Source organism: Equus asinus, chromosome 6 (genome assembly GCF_041296235.1).
Source record: "Equus asinus isolate D_3611 breed Donkey chromosome 6, EquAss-T2T_v2, whole genome shotgun sequence".
Classification (NCBI taxonomy): Eukaryota; Metazoa; Chordata; class Mammalia; order Perissodactyla; family Equidae; genus Equus; species Equus asinus.
This window is the reverse complement of record NC_091795.1, coordinates 101,380,231-101,396,696: the sequence shown is the minus strand read 5'-3', so window position 1 is coordinate 101,396,696 and position 16,466 is coordinate 101,380,231.

The following is a 16,466-nucleotide window of genomic DNA, read 5'->3' as shown; positions in this document are numbered from 1 at the left end:
AGAAAATCTGAAAGACTATTTCTTAAAAGCTATTAGAAATAATAGCTGAATTTATCAAGATTGTTGGATACAACGTCAATATTCAAAATTCAATTGCATTTCTTTATACAAACAACACACAATTAGAGAGTAAGGTTTTTTTTAAAATAGCACTTACAATAGCATAAAACAGCAAAAACAAGAAATAAATCTAAAAACATGTGCGAAACCTTTAGAAAAGGCTACAAAACATTACTAAAACCTATTAAAGAAGCCATAAATAAATGTAGGAGTATTTCATGCTTGTGAATGGGAGGATTAAATGTCATTTAAAATGTCAGATGAATCCAAGTTGAATTACAGATTCAATGCAACACCAAGAGAAACCCCCGCAGACTTGTTTTCCTTTTGTGGAAAGTGACAAGCTGACACTAAAATCCATCTGGAAAGACACAGGGCCCAGAGCAGCGAGGACAGTCTTGAAGGAAAGGAACACGGCTGGAGCTTCTGCCCTCCCAGATATCCGGAAGATCCTTGCACACCCAGAGCAATCAAACGAGGGTGGTGTCGGGCAGGAGGAACACTGGAGCACAGTGCAAATCCAGGACCAGACAACGATCTGGGCTGTGGGGAGGGGTGGTCTTCTCAGTATTCGCCCCCGGGTCCGCTGAATGGGTATGAGGAAAAGCATGACGTTTGATTCCTATGATGTATTCTATTTAAAAATCATTTCTCTGGGGCCGGCCCAGTGGCACAGCTGTTAAGTTCGCATGCTCCACTTCGGTGGCCTGGGATTCACTGGTTCAGATCCCGGGTATGGACCTGTGCACTGCTTGTTAGGCCACACATATAAAGTAGAGGAAGATGGGCACAGATGTTAGCTCAGGGCCAGTCTTCCTCAGCAAAAAGAGGAGGATCGGCGGCAGATGTTAGCTCAGGGTTAATCTTCCTCAAAAAAAAGATGAGAGAGAGAGAGAGGAAAAAAAATCATTTCCAAATATACCATAGGACTAAATATGAAAGGGAAAATTATGATGTTTCTAGAAGATTACAAAGGAGAATATCTTAAGATTTCTTAAACAAGATGCAAGAAGCCCATAAAAGGGAAGAGTGATAAGTAGAACTTGATTAAAATCAAGAAAAAAGATACTATTAACAGAAGAAAAAGACACAGAGAGAAGGTATTGATGACCCATGGATCCGAAAAAGAACTCGTATCCAGAATATATTAAAAGAAAAAAATGACAAAGTGACAGAAACCTATGCCTTTGAATGAGGAGAGACTTGGCAAGTCTTCACAAGAGGCCATTCAAACGACGGGTACACGTGCCGGAAGCCGCTCAGCCTCACTCTGACCGAGCAGGTGTGGTGGAACCCACAGAGGAAGGCCCAGCACGCCCCAGCACGCCCCAGGACGGCTGCCGTCTGAAGCACCAGGTGATGGAAGTGACCAGGAGACGCTGGGACTCTCATTGGTTGTTGGGGGGCTGTGAACTGGTGAAACGGCTTGGGAACCTTGTGGCCGTTTCTGACGAGCTGAACACGCACATCCTCCACGAAACCCAGCAAGACGGCTTCTGAGTACACACCCAACTGAAGTGCACTTCCATCTGCACCAAAGCCTGCCGGTTCCACCCAGTCCACGAGAGCCTCACACTGCACAAACAGCTGGATAAACTGTGGCACATTCAGTGTAAACTACCGTGAAACAACAGCGAGGAACAAACCGTGATACACGGGCCGTGTGAGTGAACCACAGACATGATGGCAAGGGGCAGACAGAAAGAGGACATACTGTGTGACTTTATTCGTATAAGGTTCAAAACTAGGCAAAACTAATGTGGTAACAAATGTCGAAGTAGCCGTCGTTTGTCGGAGAAGGTGCAGCTGGAAGGAGCCCCGGGACGCCCCAGTGTCCTATCCTGACTGGGGTGCTCGCCATGCGGGGTCAGCGACGTCAAGGCCAGTGAGCGGCATCTGAGGCCGTGCATCTTGACGGACTTGCACTTCAACGGACAGTTTACCCAAAGCCCTTTTCCTTTGCAGTTTGCAGCCCGGGAAACACTTTCTTCTTTTAGAGAGGAGAAACTTTTCTGATAAAAGAAGGCTAAGAGCTCGCTCTCCACCAGGAGTCAAATCATGGCGCCGCAAGAGAAGAAACAGACTGAGCAGAGGTCCATGTTCTCTCCCGTCATTTGTGGCGACCATTGGCCCCCAGAATTTCAGTGATGCCCTTGTCTTTCTGCGTGCTTTCATCTTGGGGTCCTTGGGTGTTTCCTCGGGGTCCCACGCGCCCGCTGGGAGGACTTGCTGCCTCATCATGGGATCCTTTTCTAAGTGCAGGATGCTGACTGAGAAGGCCGTCTATGGCGAGCCAATACACAGCTCGAGTTTAAAAGTTGTTTCAAAGCCCCATATTTATGTGCATCGCTGCTTCTCCATGAACCTGGTAGACCATAAAATCATGCTTCCCACCCCCAACCTTCTTCCCTGTCTCCTTCCCTCCTTCCTTCTTCTTCTTAAAAAAGCTGCCCCACCAATGCCCCTATGATTGGATTCCCAGCTAGGGGTTAGGGTAGCTCCCCAGTTTTCCAAGGGAACAGCCCTCAGCTGTCTCCTCCCCCAAACCCTCCAAGCCAGGAAGATCCTGTAGCCCCAAATCCACTTCGTGAAAAGGAGAGTCGCAGGCACCGGCCCCTAACTCTTCCTGAGAAAAGCCACAACAACGCTCTCGTGGTTCCATCCTGCAGGACCTGGTCTCCCGCTGCAGTTGGCATTTAGGCGTTTTTCTCCTGTTTATCAAGTGCTGAAGACCAGCGAAGATGTCCTAACAAATCTCATAGCTTGTTTCTGTGGCCTTTCTCTCACTCCCAGGAGAATATGGGCCCGGAGGTTAGAAATTTCACACCCAGGAGGACTCTCCGTGGGTTAACCCAAGAGCCCAGGAAACACCATTTTACTATCTATTTTTTGTGATAAAATTGTCTCTCCCGGGCCTGGCAGTTGGAACACAGCTATAAAAAATGGTGCTGTCTTCCAGTGACATCTTTTAGTGAGAACTCGGCTCCCCCTGCTCGGTCAGAAACCAGAGCTCCAATTCCCTCCTCACATGTGGCAAGAGCAGAAGGCAGCCGCGCCCGCTGAACCGCAGGAAACCTCAGACACGGCACCGCCCCGCTCCCAGGAGGCCGGTGGTCACCCTGCCGCTGGGCTGGGCAAACACCATTGGCTGGAATGGAAGTGGACAGAGCCCAGAAGGATCTTCTCAGCTGAGGAGAGAAGGCAGAGAAGGAAACAGAGGACAGTGCCAACTGGGCAGGAGAAATAGTGAAGACGTGAGCTCTTATTCGTGAAGGTAGACCAGACCCACGCCCTTGTCAGGGCACTTGCAGGCGAGGGCTCTGGGAGCTGTTCTGAGAAGCCTGTCTGCATGTGCCAGCTAGAAGTTTCCATGATCCTAGACTGTTTGTACAGACAAACCCGTTTGACTCAATTATTACAAATACAGTGGCCTCAGCTCCACTGTAGCTGTCTGATTTTCTCTTCCACGACACTGAACACAAATCTGACCAACTTGTTCCACTTCGAAGTGTGGTTTACGTCGCGCAGACACAGCCTTGACCACACCGTGTTTATCTCACCCTTGTTCTGAGGAAGACTGGAGGCTTCACAGCCATATTCATCTAGGGACAAGCGGAATCCGCAAGGGGAGGAGATGGTCTGTGCGCCAGCCCAGTAAGAGACAAACTCCCAGAGGAGGAGGACCCGGTCCAGTAAGAGACAAACACCCAGAGGAGGAGGACCCGGTCCAGTAAGAGACAAACACCCAGAGGAGGAGGACCCGGTCCAGTAAGAGACAAACACCCAGAGGAGGAGGACCCGGTCCAGACACGCCCTTCGCTGCACCTATTACATTTTGAAGGTGGCCCACGAGAGCGGACGGTTACTCCCTGATTGCGTATCAGGGCTACAATGACGATGACAAGGAGGTCCCACTTGCCCCTTCTGAGCGCGCCTTCCTCTCCGGGTGCCCTGCTTCCAGCTCCTCGCGGTTCACCTTCTGCCCCATCCATAGCAGCTGCTGCATCGCTGTGGACTGAGAACCAGCAAACAGCTCATCCCAGACCTGGTGATTTAGATCCGCATCTTCCCAAGTTGCCCAGTGGCTGTGTGCGTGGGACGGTGGGAGGAGCGCTGGGTTTCCTGGAGCTGAGGTTTCCTCCCTCCAGCTTCTGCCTCCAGCCTGGCCCCCGCTCTGTGGGCTGCAGCGTGCTCTGTGTCCAGGCACGGAGCGGTCCCTGTGCTGGACCTGCGGGCCACCTCCACCTGCTCTCACCCCTGCCCTCCCGCTGGTCTCAGCAGAGAGTGACTCGCGCTGGCCACAGAGCCTTCACTACCTGCTCCCTTGACCCCGAGGACCATGAACAAAGGTCAAACGTGGACGTAACTGACCCTCCCGAAGGCCCAGGGACCGCTGCTGGGAGCCAGGGTGCAGGAGCGTTAGTGTGAGCACAGAACCCAAAACCGGTTCTTGCAGTCCAAGAGGAAGCAAACGGCACGGATTCCTGCTTGGGAGGCTGCTCCAGACCCCCAGGGGTCCAGGCCTCCTTCTCCTCCAACACGGGCATCTTTCCTAACACCCTACAGAGCCAACCCCCCCCCCCAACTCCGGGACCCTTCCCCCCTCTGCCCCGGGACTGATCTCACTCTAGAAGCTGCCCCCGCAACAAGGATTCATCACCCAGACTCCGATAGTCATCCACAGTAACACCAGGGGCATCAGCAGAACAACCACACGTGCTCTGGCAGCCCCAGCTGTGGCTTCTGGAAGCTCCCCAGCTGGCAGCGGGGCTGGCCTCCGCCCTCTCCCCATCTCCCCCTCTCTTCCTCTCTCCTCCTCTTCTCCCTCTCTCTCTTTACTCTTCTGTCTTCTGTGTTGGCCATTACACAGATCAGCACATCCCTTTCCCAGGCCCAGTCGTAACTCCCTGAGATCGTCTGCCCACATCTTCACAAGGAATGGGAACATTCTGTAAATTCAACTTGGTCCACAGGGAGTTCCCTGGACCAGAGAGAGATCGCAGCTTCTGGAGCGCCTGCCCTTTGAGCAAGGAGGCGGGCAGCTGCTACTGTGGAGGGACGTGGAGCCAGTGTTCTCGCAGTTACTCCACTCAGGCCCAAATCTGTGTGATTAAGGAGTCTCTTAGAATCCACTTACAGCAACGGGACCTCTTCTCAGAGAAATGTGTGTAACTGAGGACCCATGATCTACAGCCGCATTCCAGATCCTAAAGTGTTTATAAGTATTCTACAAATGAAAGCTTAGGTCACCCCAGGGGTGGAAGTTATAGAGAAACATATTTTGGATCAATATGAAAAAATGAATTTTAAAGTAGTTACAGCCGACGTCAGAAGGAATAGAATGTCTCTAGAGGGATGAGCTCCCTGTCACTGGAGGCATTCAAGCAGAGGCCAAAGGACTTCTTGAGGGGATGCTTGTCACATCTCTTCATACTCCAAATTCATCTGTACTGCAGCTCACGGGAAGGCTGGACCCTCTGGGCTTGGGGTCCCTGGACGTGTGGCGGTGTTGTGATGAGGGCGAGATGTGGCTGTGCTTGGCCAGCCTTTCAGGTGGAGAGAGGGGCTTCACCTCCCATCCGCAGGGAAAGCCCACAGGTTCCGTGTGAACGTGGGGCTGAGCCTCGCCCTCCCCTCACTCCTCGCTGTGGCTTGTCTGGTGGGTCGGAGCATTTCTTAGGCATCAGCCATCTCCCACCTGGCAGCTGCAGAGACAAAGAGGCCGCCCCTGTCTGGCCCCGGGCCTGGGCGGGCGCAGCACCGAGGGTGGCTGGGGAGGCCTCGATGCCCCAGGAGTGAGGAGCCCCCCACCCCAATCCAGAGGCTTGTTAGAGGCCCATTCTGCCTCCTGGCCTGGACTGAGACGATGCTCCGTCAATGGCACATTTAGTCATCTTCCCCGGCAAGTTCCAGAAGAGGGAGGCCAGGTGCCCTGGCCAGGGGGAGGTGCCGTCTCTTTCCTGAGTGCTGAGCGCCCCCCACTTCTCCTCCATCCTCTCATTCTCCACAGACGCCTCACGTCTCTGGCTGTGCACCAGCATGTCCCTGGCTCCTCGGGCTGCCTTTCTCCCTGGAAAGCCAACACAGCCGAGACCTTAGCCGGCCGACCCACAGCAGCCAGCGGGCTTCAGGATGAAAACAAAGTGCTTCTGTAAAAGAGGGGCTTGGCGGGGGTGGGGAGCCTGCCCACCCCTGCCTTTCCCACGCGTCCTGACAACACTGCCTGGACCCTGAGACGCTCGGACTCATGCACGCTGAACGGTGGGGTGGTGGGAGAGGAGTCGACATGGATGCCCTACCCTCGAGAGCTGCAGTTACCCTAAAGGCGCCGGCAGCTTCTCTAGGCAATTGCGTCTGCCTGGGGTCCTCACGCCCACCAGTGCACCTGCCTCCTCCCAGGGGGACACCTCACCCGCGGGCCACTCAGCTCACTGGGAGCGTGGGAGCCCTGGCCCCCGGCAGCCAGGCTGGTGTCCCTGTGCACGTGGGTGTTCTCACGGGAATTTTCATTTCCACATGATAGATGGGGCGAGTCCACTCCAGGTCGAGGCAGGGCCCCATGTCCCAAAAACACCCCTGGGTTTCTTCCCAAGATCTTGGCAGCTACAGCGGGTCCCGGCCCCAGGATCTGGGCCAACTTCTTCTCTGCAGCCCCAGAGAAGGTCCTGGAAAAGCCCCTCCTGCCCTGTGTCCTCGGTGTACCCTGGGCTCCAGCTCAGCTCCTGAGAGCACAAGAGCTCAGCCACGCCTGCCCAGGTGGACCCAGGACACTTTGCCCAGCTCCCTGGTTATGGTGGGGACACCGTGGCAGGAAAAGCCATGTCAGCCTGTTTCCCTTGATCCCTGCCCCGGCCCCTCGCAGCATCTCGTACATGATGGGGGTTGAGGACGAGGCTGCAAGTCCCAGGGCAGAGCCACCAGTAAATCGATGGGGTCGTCAGACAAGGGCACAGCCCTCTGGTCCCTGTGAAGGCTCCTCTTCCCATGCCAGGCACAGAAGACAAACAGCCTGCCCCCAGATACCTTTGAGCACAGCCACACGTGCTGTTCCAGGCTGGATGGTGCCACAGTGCTGGCCAGAGAGGTGGACACGGAGTGCTTGTAGGATTTCTATGGAATGTCTTAAAAAAAGGACACACCCAACTGGCAGGCACTCATTTGCACTTGGCCCTTGTTTCTTCCTGCTGCTTGGAACAAAAAACAATGGCAGGAGCTGAGGCAGCCACCCGGAGAGTGTGAGGACAAGGATGGTGGGGCAGCAGGTAGGGCCTCAAAGTGCCTCCCACTCCAGGGGTCCTGATTTATGACAGAAAAATAAATTCCTGTGTTTTTAAAGTGACTCTTACTTGTGTTTTCTGTTGTAATAATCCACTCTTGCTGGGAGTTCAGCCTCTGAACTCAGTCTCCGATGCAACATGAGTAAACCGGTACATCAGGGAGATGGTTTCAGCCGGACACAGTGCTAAAAAGGACAGTAATGGAGAGACACGGCGCAGCGGGGGGAGAGGGCGCTTTGATCCGAAGGTCATGGAAGGTCAAGCTGGGATGCATGCGTGGGGTGCTGGGAAATCGGACACCCAGACCCCGCTTCCAGGAGAGGCAGCGGCCACAGCAAACCCCGAGTTTTAGTCACAGACGTAGCTCATCCGGCCCGGAGAAGTGACAGGAGGCTGTGTGGACCACACTCGGTGAAGGCGTGTGGAGGGCGTCACACACACAGAGCAGGAAGCGAGGCCCCGACAGGGTGGTGTCTTCTGGATCACAGGAGAGACGTCAGAGTTGAATGTCCGGCCTGGACACGTCTCTGAAGGGCTTTGGGGAAAAGAGGACCAACCACCCCTGGCTCTCCGCCCAGCACCGCGGGCGTCCTGCCAGACACCACGGGCCGTCCTGTGCAGTGTAGGGGGTTGAGCAGCATCCCCCCAACGTCAGCTGTACCCCGCCAGTCATGATCACTCCCAACGTGTCCAGGCATCACCCATGTCCCTGAGGGAGAAGTCGCCGGCTGAGAACCACTGCTCTGATATGTCCCACAGGGAGAGGCAGAGAGTGCGCGGGGCAGAGGGAGGAGGTATGTGAGGGCCCCTGTAAGACGCCAGGGGTCAGGCTGTGGGAATGGGGAGAAATGGAACTATTCAACACGCAGTTTGGAGACACCCAGGTAGAAAAGGACGGTGTACGAGCCTTGTGTTCCACACCCCGCGCATCCCTCAGGCTCAGGAAGGACCTTTCAGGGGGAGGGGGCCACCTTGCCCTGACACCGGGGCACTGGAGAGTGTCTGGCCATGGGGATGGGGCAGGAACAAGGTCTGCGTTCCAGGCAGCACGGCCCTCCCCGAGCAATCTCCTGCCTTTGCAGGAGGAAGCAAACACAGCGGGATCGCGGCCCACACTGGAAGGGGCCAGGCCCCGAGACCCCCGGGAGAGCTTTCTGTGAGTCAGACAATGGCACCATTGGGGAGTGACCTCCGTGTCACTCTGGGCCCTCACACCAGGAAGCTCACCTCTGACCCCATGGCTGTGGCAGGGCCTGGAGGGCGGTGGAGTGGCTGAGACGGGTGGCTGCAGGTCTCGGGGTGCTCCCCGTGGGTAGGCTTCTCAGATTTGCAGGGGGGGCCTCAGGCGGGCAGAGGACCAGAAGCTCAGAGGGTGTCCGAGCTGGAGAAGTGCTTCCGGGGCGTCAACTTGGCTGTGCTGCCAGGAGGCTTACAGACCTCATCTGAAGCCATCCTGGCCCTCAGACAAGGAAAACGCGGTCCCGCCAGAGCCCGCGCAGCCTAGGCTCCCATCCGGCCCATGGGCGTTTCCCCCGCACTTGCCGGCAGTCCAGGATGTGCGGACGCTGCACGCGGCGGAGGAGAAGCCAGCGGCACTGCGGGTGCAAACTCGGCCTCTGGATAACAGGCCGCTCAGCCAGGGAACAGGGTCTGGTTTGCTTCCCAGGGCCCAGGAGGGATGAGGCCTCAGGGCTGGGAGAGCAAAACTGACCAGGGGCTTATCAGAGGAAGGAGACGCCCTCTGACAAGATGAAAAGGCACCGAGAAAGAAACGCCCGAACAGCACCAGCGGCTCCAGCATTGATGTTAAGCAGGAACTGCTCCCACTGCCACCACAGGAAACCCTTCCAAGACCCCCAGTGCAAGGCCTCCTGACGGAAACAGCACCCAGACAGGTCCTACCACCCTGGCTGGAAGGTTCTAGAAGAACTTGATGGGAGCAAAGGCATCCACTCCTGGTTTATGGACAATTCAGACCACTGACGTTTTGCTGAGCATAAGTAACACTTGGTAATAATTCCAGGAAATCAGATTTCCATGGAAGACATGGGCAAATCTGGAGGAAATACCTTAAAGTGTTGTAACATTCACTGACTGCCCATGAAAGACTCAGTGACTGCCATGTTGTCGTAAAGATGGTAAAATATGGAAAAATAAAAGATGGAGGGTAAATAATTTGATAAACGAGTAAAGTCTAAGTGACGGTTACTCAGCCCTTAACTGACAGATGTTGCATATCGTCCCGACAGGTTCCCTGTGAAGGGGCTGGACCCAGTGTGGTTAAAATGTGTGTGAGTTACCAATGGAACGGGCCGTGGCACACACCTGTGACACAGCAAGCCGGCTTCCTCTGCACTTCTGCTGGTCCACGTCTGTTGCATGTGACCAGCCCTCCACCCCTTTTGTGAAGAGCACCCCCTCGCTTCGAGAGAAACTCCCTGTCTTGCTCCAAGCAGTGGTTGGCATAAAAACTGCCATATTCTCACAGACACAAAAGTGAGGGACCCAGCTATGGGCACGGACCCTGGCCGCACAGTCGCCGCTTTCCCCGGGGCTGTGAACAGCTCAGCAACAGGGGCTTCTGGTCTCTTCAGGGTTGAAGCAAATGATGGGACCCCGGATGCCACCAAGACCCACGTTTTCAGCTGGGCAGGAAAGGCTCTGAGGGTTTAAGCCAAGGGTGAGAGAGAAACAGAGTGGAGCTCTGCGGCCACTGGAGGGTCTCCTTCCAGCCATTTCTGAGGCCCAGGCGCACCCCCGAATTCCCACCAGTGGCCAGTGAGCCAAGTTCACTCGCCTCTGCTGGTCTGAGCTAAGCGCTGGTCATGGCAACGGAGTTCTGACTAACATCTACACTGCGGTCCTGGGACTGATCATGTCATCTTTTAAATCCCAGCTGGGGGGTGTCAGCTCCATCTCAAAAAGTCTCCTAAGAATCTACAGATACTAGTTGTCCATCTTCAAAGATGGAAGAAAAGAAGGAAATCAACACCTAACATTGATCTGTTTCACGAGGAAGGTAATAATTTCCCCATTTCACAGGAAGAGGAAGTGAGCCCAAATAGATAACGCAGCTTGCTGGAAGTTAGTTAGTCAGTTGGTCTCAGAAGAAAAACTCAAAGCAGATATTGGTTTTGCACTACAGCACATTGGCTCTTACGATGCAGAAGAAGAAGGAAAACAGACGTCTCTGAGCTCGGTGCCTCAGAAACGCCCGGAGATGGAGAGGCTCCTGAAACACCTGAGCTGCAGCTCAACGGGAGGATGTGCCGAGAGCCCGGTTGCCATGGGAACGAGGAGCGGCCTGGGCTGGACCAAGGATGCAGAGTCCAGGGCAGAAGACAGCGAGTCAACGGTCGGTCCGAATATACTCACTTTACTCCAAATGATTAGCTTTGAGTTTTCACCATTTTATTTAGAATAGTAAACAAGGGGCCGGCCCCGTGACCAAGTGGTGAAGTTCACATGCTCTGATCCAGTGGCCCAGGATTCACAGGTTCGGATCCTGGGCGCAAACATGGCACCACTCATCAAGCCACGCTGTGGTGGCGTCCCACACAGAAGAACTAGGACTTACACCTGTGATATACAACTACGTGCTGGGTCTTTGGGGAGATAAAAGAAAAAAGCCTTAAAAAAATAGTAAACTATTTGTAAGTAAACTATTCAACTTAACGACAACCACATTAAAGTTATTTTAATAGAGAGAAAACCTTTAAAACCTAATCAGAACTTATTAATTGGGACTAGTTTTGGATCTTAGAAGGGAAATCACCTTGTCCCCATGTGACATTCTCTGAGACCTCCTCTGGGGTCCATCCGAGGGCAACAGCACTGCTGACACCAGTACAAGAAACGTAAACACAAGGGATGTGTTCAAAACCAGAACAAGATCTCGAGCAAGGAAGTCTTCTCCCACACTCCAGGCACCGTCTCTGATCTGCTTTGATCCTGAGAGTCGTTGCCCGCTGAGCTCAGACGGGTGTCGGTCTGCCCTTCCACACAGTGTCCACCTGACGAACGGCTCTGCCTGGGGAGAGTCACAGACCTTCCAGGAGGCAGACTTGCCGAATTTCTCTCTGGACTTCATGCCACGATGTCTGACAACTTACAAATGCAAATACGAATGCTCAGCACACCTGGGAAACCGGCCCGGCCTTGGTTCCGTGTCTGGTGATTGCTGGCTCCCCACCAGGTGGAGGGGCAGAAGGTGGTAGTGCTGGCAGCCAGCGTGGGTTCCGAAGAGTCCAGACGACCTTGATGGTGCCCGTTGATCGGTGCTGGCACCGCAGAGACGTGCTGCCTGCTCACATGGGGATCATTAAAGTCATGACACTTTTGAGCGTGAATTTATTTCTCTATGGTCTGAACAGGCCACAGAGCCCCTGGTCTAGATTCCCTCCTGAGGGGTGTGTGCTCTTTCTGTGTATTTTCACTCTCAGGAAAGTGAACTGCGGCCAGGCTGGACAACGGGGTAGTCTAATACGTGCAAATTGTCTCCAGATGGTGCTCCAGCCACTTCCACTGTGCCCAAGGCCTCAGCTAGCGAAACGGAATCCGTGCCAGGAGAGAGCCATCTGACAAAGGCACCGACATCCGGAACGAGCAAAGGACCCGGAGGAATGTCCCTCACAGCCCTCCTCCGCTGACCGCAAACCCAAGACAAGCAAATTCCTCTGGCCCTCGTGGGCTGTGGGGGGGGGGGGGGGACCACAGACAACACAATAAAATGTGTGAGGATCCAAGGAGCGCTGGAGGAGTGATCAACCTGGAGTCCCTCGGTCAACATTCATCCTGTGAGACGCCAATCAGGTACGTGCGTGCACACACACACACACACACACACAGAGACACATAGACATCGGTACAGAGATACACAGACACAAACTGACACACAGACACACAGAAATACACATAGAGGCACAAACATACGCACACAGACACACTGACACACACACATAGACAGTGATACAGAGATACACAGACACAGACACACTGACACACACACATAGACATTGATACAGAGATACACAGACACAGACAAAGTGACACACACACACTTTTAAAAAAGACCCTGTGCCTAGCTCCCTCGAGCCTCAGTTGGAAACTTTACTCCAAAGGATACGATGGAGTCACTCGAGTTTTGACACACTTCAGCTTAAAAGCAGCAAATCAAAGCAGGACTGGCTACTAGTATCTGATACACTCCTGACAGAAGGGATGACAGTTGGTAGGCAGAGGGGAATGACAAATTATTTGGGACAAACATTCTTCAAGGCTGAGCCTCCAGCATCACAGACGGACAGCCCAGAGCTCAGTGCTCCTTGCTGGAAATTACTACATGCCCTTAGCAGGGCCTGTCTCTTTAAGAAAGTGAAGAGAGGGGCCGGCCCAGCAGCGTGGTGGTTAAGTTCGGTGCTCCACTTTGGTGGCCCAGGGTTCGAGGCTTCAGATCTGGGGTGTGGACCTACACACAGCTCATCAAGCCATGCTGTGGCAGCGTCCCACATACAAAATAGAGGAAGATGGGCACAGATGTTAGCTCAGGGCCAATCTTCCTCACCAAAAAAAAAAAAAAGTGAAGAGAGAGCAATGCAATTCTTAAATTTAGGGGGAAAAAGGCAAAATCTAGGTGATGTGGAAAATACACTTGAAAAGAGCATCTTCATTTAAGGTGATGCCAGAAACAGAAATATTTGTGTGTATTTATTTATTCAAGAGGCACAAGTACATTTTCGTGCCTGCCACCCACCAGACACCACACTGGGTCCCAGGAGCAGCGGCATCTCAGCCTCAGAGTCTCTTGGTCCTCCATCTAGATATGGGAGCACTGCCGTGTCAGGTCGCTGAAACAGGCACTGGACCACGTGCTCTGACTTTTGTCTTTCAGGATCAGGTACCCAGAAGTGGCCCCATAGGAGTACTTCCCAAGCAAAGTGGGCTAAACACACATTTTCCCCAGCAGCTACACGTGTAGAAAAGAGCAATGAGTTCTGGATTCGGCTACGGCTCCTCTTCTGTCTCTTACCAGACGGGCTACCTCAACACCCCCGAACTCAGTTTCTCCATCTGTAAGATGGGGACAAGTCACCCCACCTTCCCGTCTTTGGGGAGGATTCAGTGAGGGTGCTCCGTGAAATGAACGGCTTGCCGATCTTGCTCAGAGGACCTCACTGTCCATCACCGAGTTGACAGAGTAAGTGCGTGTGATTTTAATGAACAACTGGATGGACCATGAGTCTGTGTGGCTCTCCATGAGGATGCCCACATCGCTGAATTCTAGACCACGCTGAGCCAAGAGGACTCTTAATCCTCGTTCCGCTCAGTTCCACCACTCCTCGACTAACACTCCACATCCAGTCTACACCTGTCTCCCTCTAGCCTCTGCCTTGTCACATCTCTGGCCCAGCACAGAGCCTGGTACAGAAGGTGCTCAGAAACATCAGCTGAACAAACAGGTGAGGGAAGAGACGCCAGGTGAGCAGTCAATCCCAGCCTGGGCCAGGCGCACTGACCCAGCCCCAGACAGAGGTCGCTGCTCTGTCCACTCAGGCTCACAGGGAACGAGTGGCTGACCCGAGCCTCATCTCCTTCTGCACAAGAGCCAAGGGGTATTTATCCACAGGCCCGCAGAACAAAAGAATTCCGGGCTGTGGTCTGGAAAAGCTGGGCTCCCGAGTTAGCCTCGCAGATAACAGAGCTGTGCGGGGCCCTGAGGGGCTGGGCCACGTTCTCTCTCCAGGAAAGGCGCGCTCAGAGCCGAGGGTGCTGGGTGGGGCACAGACCGCTGCAGCTCTGCCCCACTTGCTTCCCTGGCAGCTGGCACACCTCCAGCTATCACCTCCACAGACACTACCTTGTTGATGCAAGAGTCTTACCCAGATCATTGTAAGGCTCCGGGGTTATGTGGTCTGTCAGAGAGCGGACAGCAAGCAATCACAGGGCTGGAGGCCCCCGACCCTCATGTCTCCAGATGTGTCATTTGCAAAAACACAAAGATTCTGTGACGATCTGCCTACAACTAAAGGTCTTCACCTTGGAAAGTAACGGTGAGGGGCGCAGTCAGTGATGATCTTTAAATACGCAGGAGTTCACGGCAATAAAGACAAGGATAGCGTCTGTTAGGAGGCCGTGACCTCGCTGGAGATGGAAGAGCTCTTTGTGGGAGATGACTGGCGATCAGCTGTGGGCAGCCGGGTGCAGGCAGACCCGGGCCCTGTGCTCCACAGGCTCCCAGAGGCCGCCACGGACTGAGGGCCGAGCATGGAGAGCACAGTAGAAGGACGAGCAGGGCCACACAACAGCAGGCCAGGGGTGCGGGGCCACGGGACCCCGGTCCTGCCGGGAGGAGGCTGTGCAGGGCGGGGCCGTGGCGTCTGCAGCCTCGTCCCTGGTGCAGGAGCTCAGTCCCTTTCAGACGCGTTCTGGGCCTCTGCGAGACCTGGGCTAGCCGCTTGGCCTCTGCTTTCCAGATGTTCTGGGTCTGAGGGGGAAGTTTCTCATCAAAACTTTGTTGCCTTTAAATTCTGGCAGCATACAAAATAAGGATGCAGTTCAGCATCTTCTCCTCTCCTGTTTGTATGAAACATACGTCACCCTATGCTGTTTTTTGAAGAACTAATTACGGAACCTGGGGGGCCAGGCCTCTCCAGGAGCAAGGATGTGCGCAAGAGGCCGGAAGAAGGGAATTTAACTCACGTGACGGGCTTGTCTGAGCCTGGGTCTGCACCAGGCACTCGATACGAACGTCTCAGGTCACCTGTGCAGCAAACTCACTGGGCAGGTGGTGCAATCATCTCTCCTTTACAAATGGAAACAGACAGATTGATAGGGAGGTAGATACGGACCAGGTTCAGTGGCCTGCCAAGACCACACAGCTTGTGAGTTGTAATCAGGGCTGCAGTTCAGCACAAGCAAGAAATTATATTTCAAGAATTAAGATTCCCAAAGCTACAGAATTTTGTACTTCCCACATGAGGAATAGTCAGTGAACTATGTGTCAACACAAATAATCCATAACCAATCCATAAATCAAAATTAGGGTGAGTTTATTATGAGCCAGATCTGAGGACTAGCCCAGGCTAGACTTCCCCAAGGAAGGAAGGGCACCAAAGAAGTGGGATGTACAGAACGGTTTTATACCGTCTTGGAACAAAGAACACACATCATGTGTGACAGGAATGTCCCTTTTACAATCGTCATAAGATTGCTTTGCTGGCACAGCAGGTCGGTGAACACAGCAGGTCAGTGGTCACAAGGTGAGCACAGCAGGTCAGTAATTAATCCATGGTTTAGGGAGAGAGGCTTATCCTTAAAGAAACGCCAACATGGGGGAAGTACATCCCTATCTTTAACGGCATTATTCTTTTTTTGGGACACAGTAAATGCTTAAAGCAGATGCACAACGCATGCTCAACAGGTCACGTAAGGCCCTTTTGGAAAAATAAATTCAGATCAAATTAATTTTAAACCAAATGGCTTCCTCATATACTCCCATATATCTTTTTGCTTTTCTTTTATTTGTCATTTGCAATTCTATCAGTATCTTGGGTGTAGCATGGAATGAATAAAAGTTTTAATTGAGTGTAGGTTTTCGCTTTCTCTAAGTTTGGTGAAATGAAAAGTACAGACCCCAGTGTCAGAGTAAGTGGGCTTGAGCCTGGGGTCGAGCATGTCCCGACGTCGGAGAGTGATGAGGGGCGGAGGCGAGACCCACAGCCCACGAGCAGGACATCCCACGGGCACATGGCAGACATCGCATCCTCTTCCCAGCTCCTGTTCCTCTGCTCGCTCTGAATCATAATTACCAGAAATGAGGACAGCAGTCATTCTCTGAGCTAACTTCTGGTGCAGTAATTTTTAAAGAACACAAACATGTTCCTCTCCTGGAACTTCCTTTAAGAACAGCTGCACACGAAGTCCTGTGGCAGAGATTCCGCGTGTGGACCCTGATTTGTTTTGCTTAATGAGGACACAGGGACAAGAAAATCAGTTTGTATGCTGGGAAGGATGCAGCTGATTTAAAAAGCATATAACGATGACATCATGCAGCTATGTGATTTAGGGCTTTTAATTCGGAGTTAATACCCCTTAAAGAGAGACTGGATTTTGGTAAAACACATTGAAAGT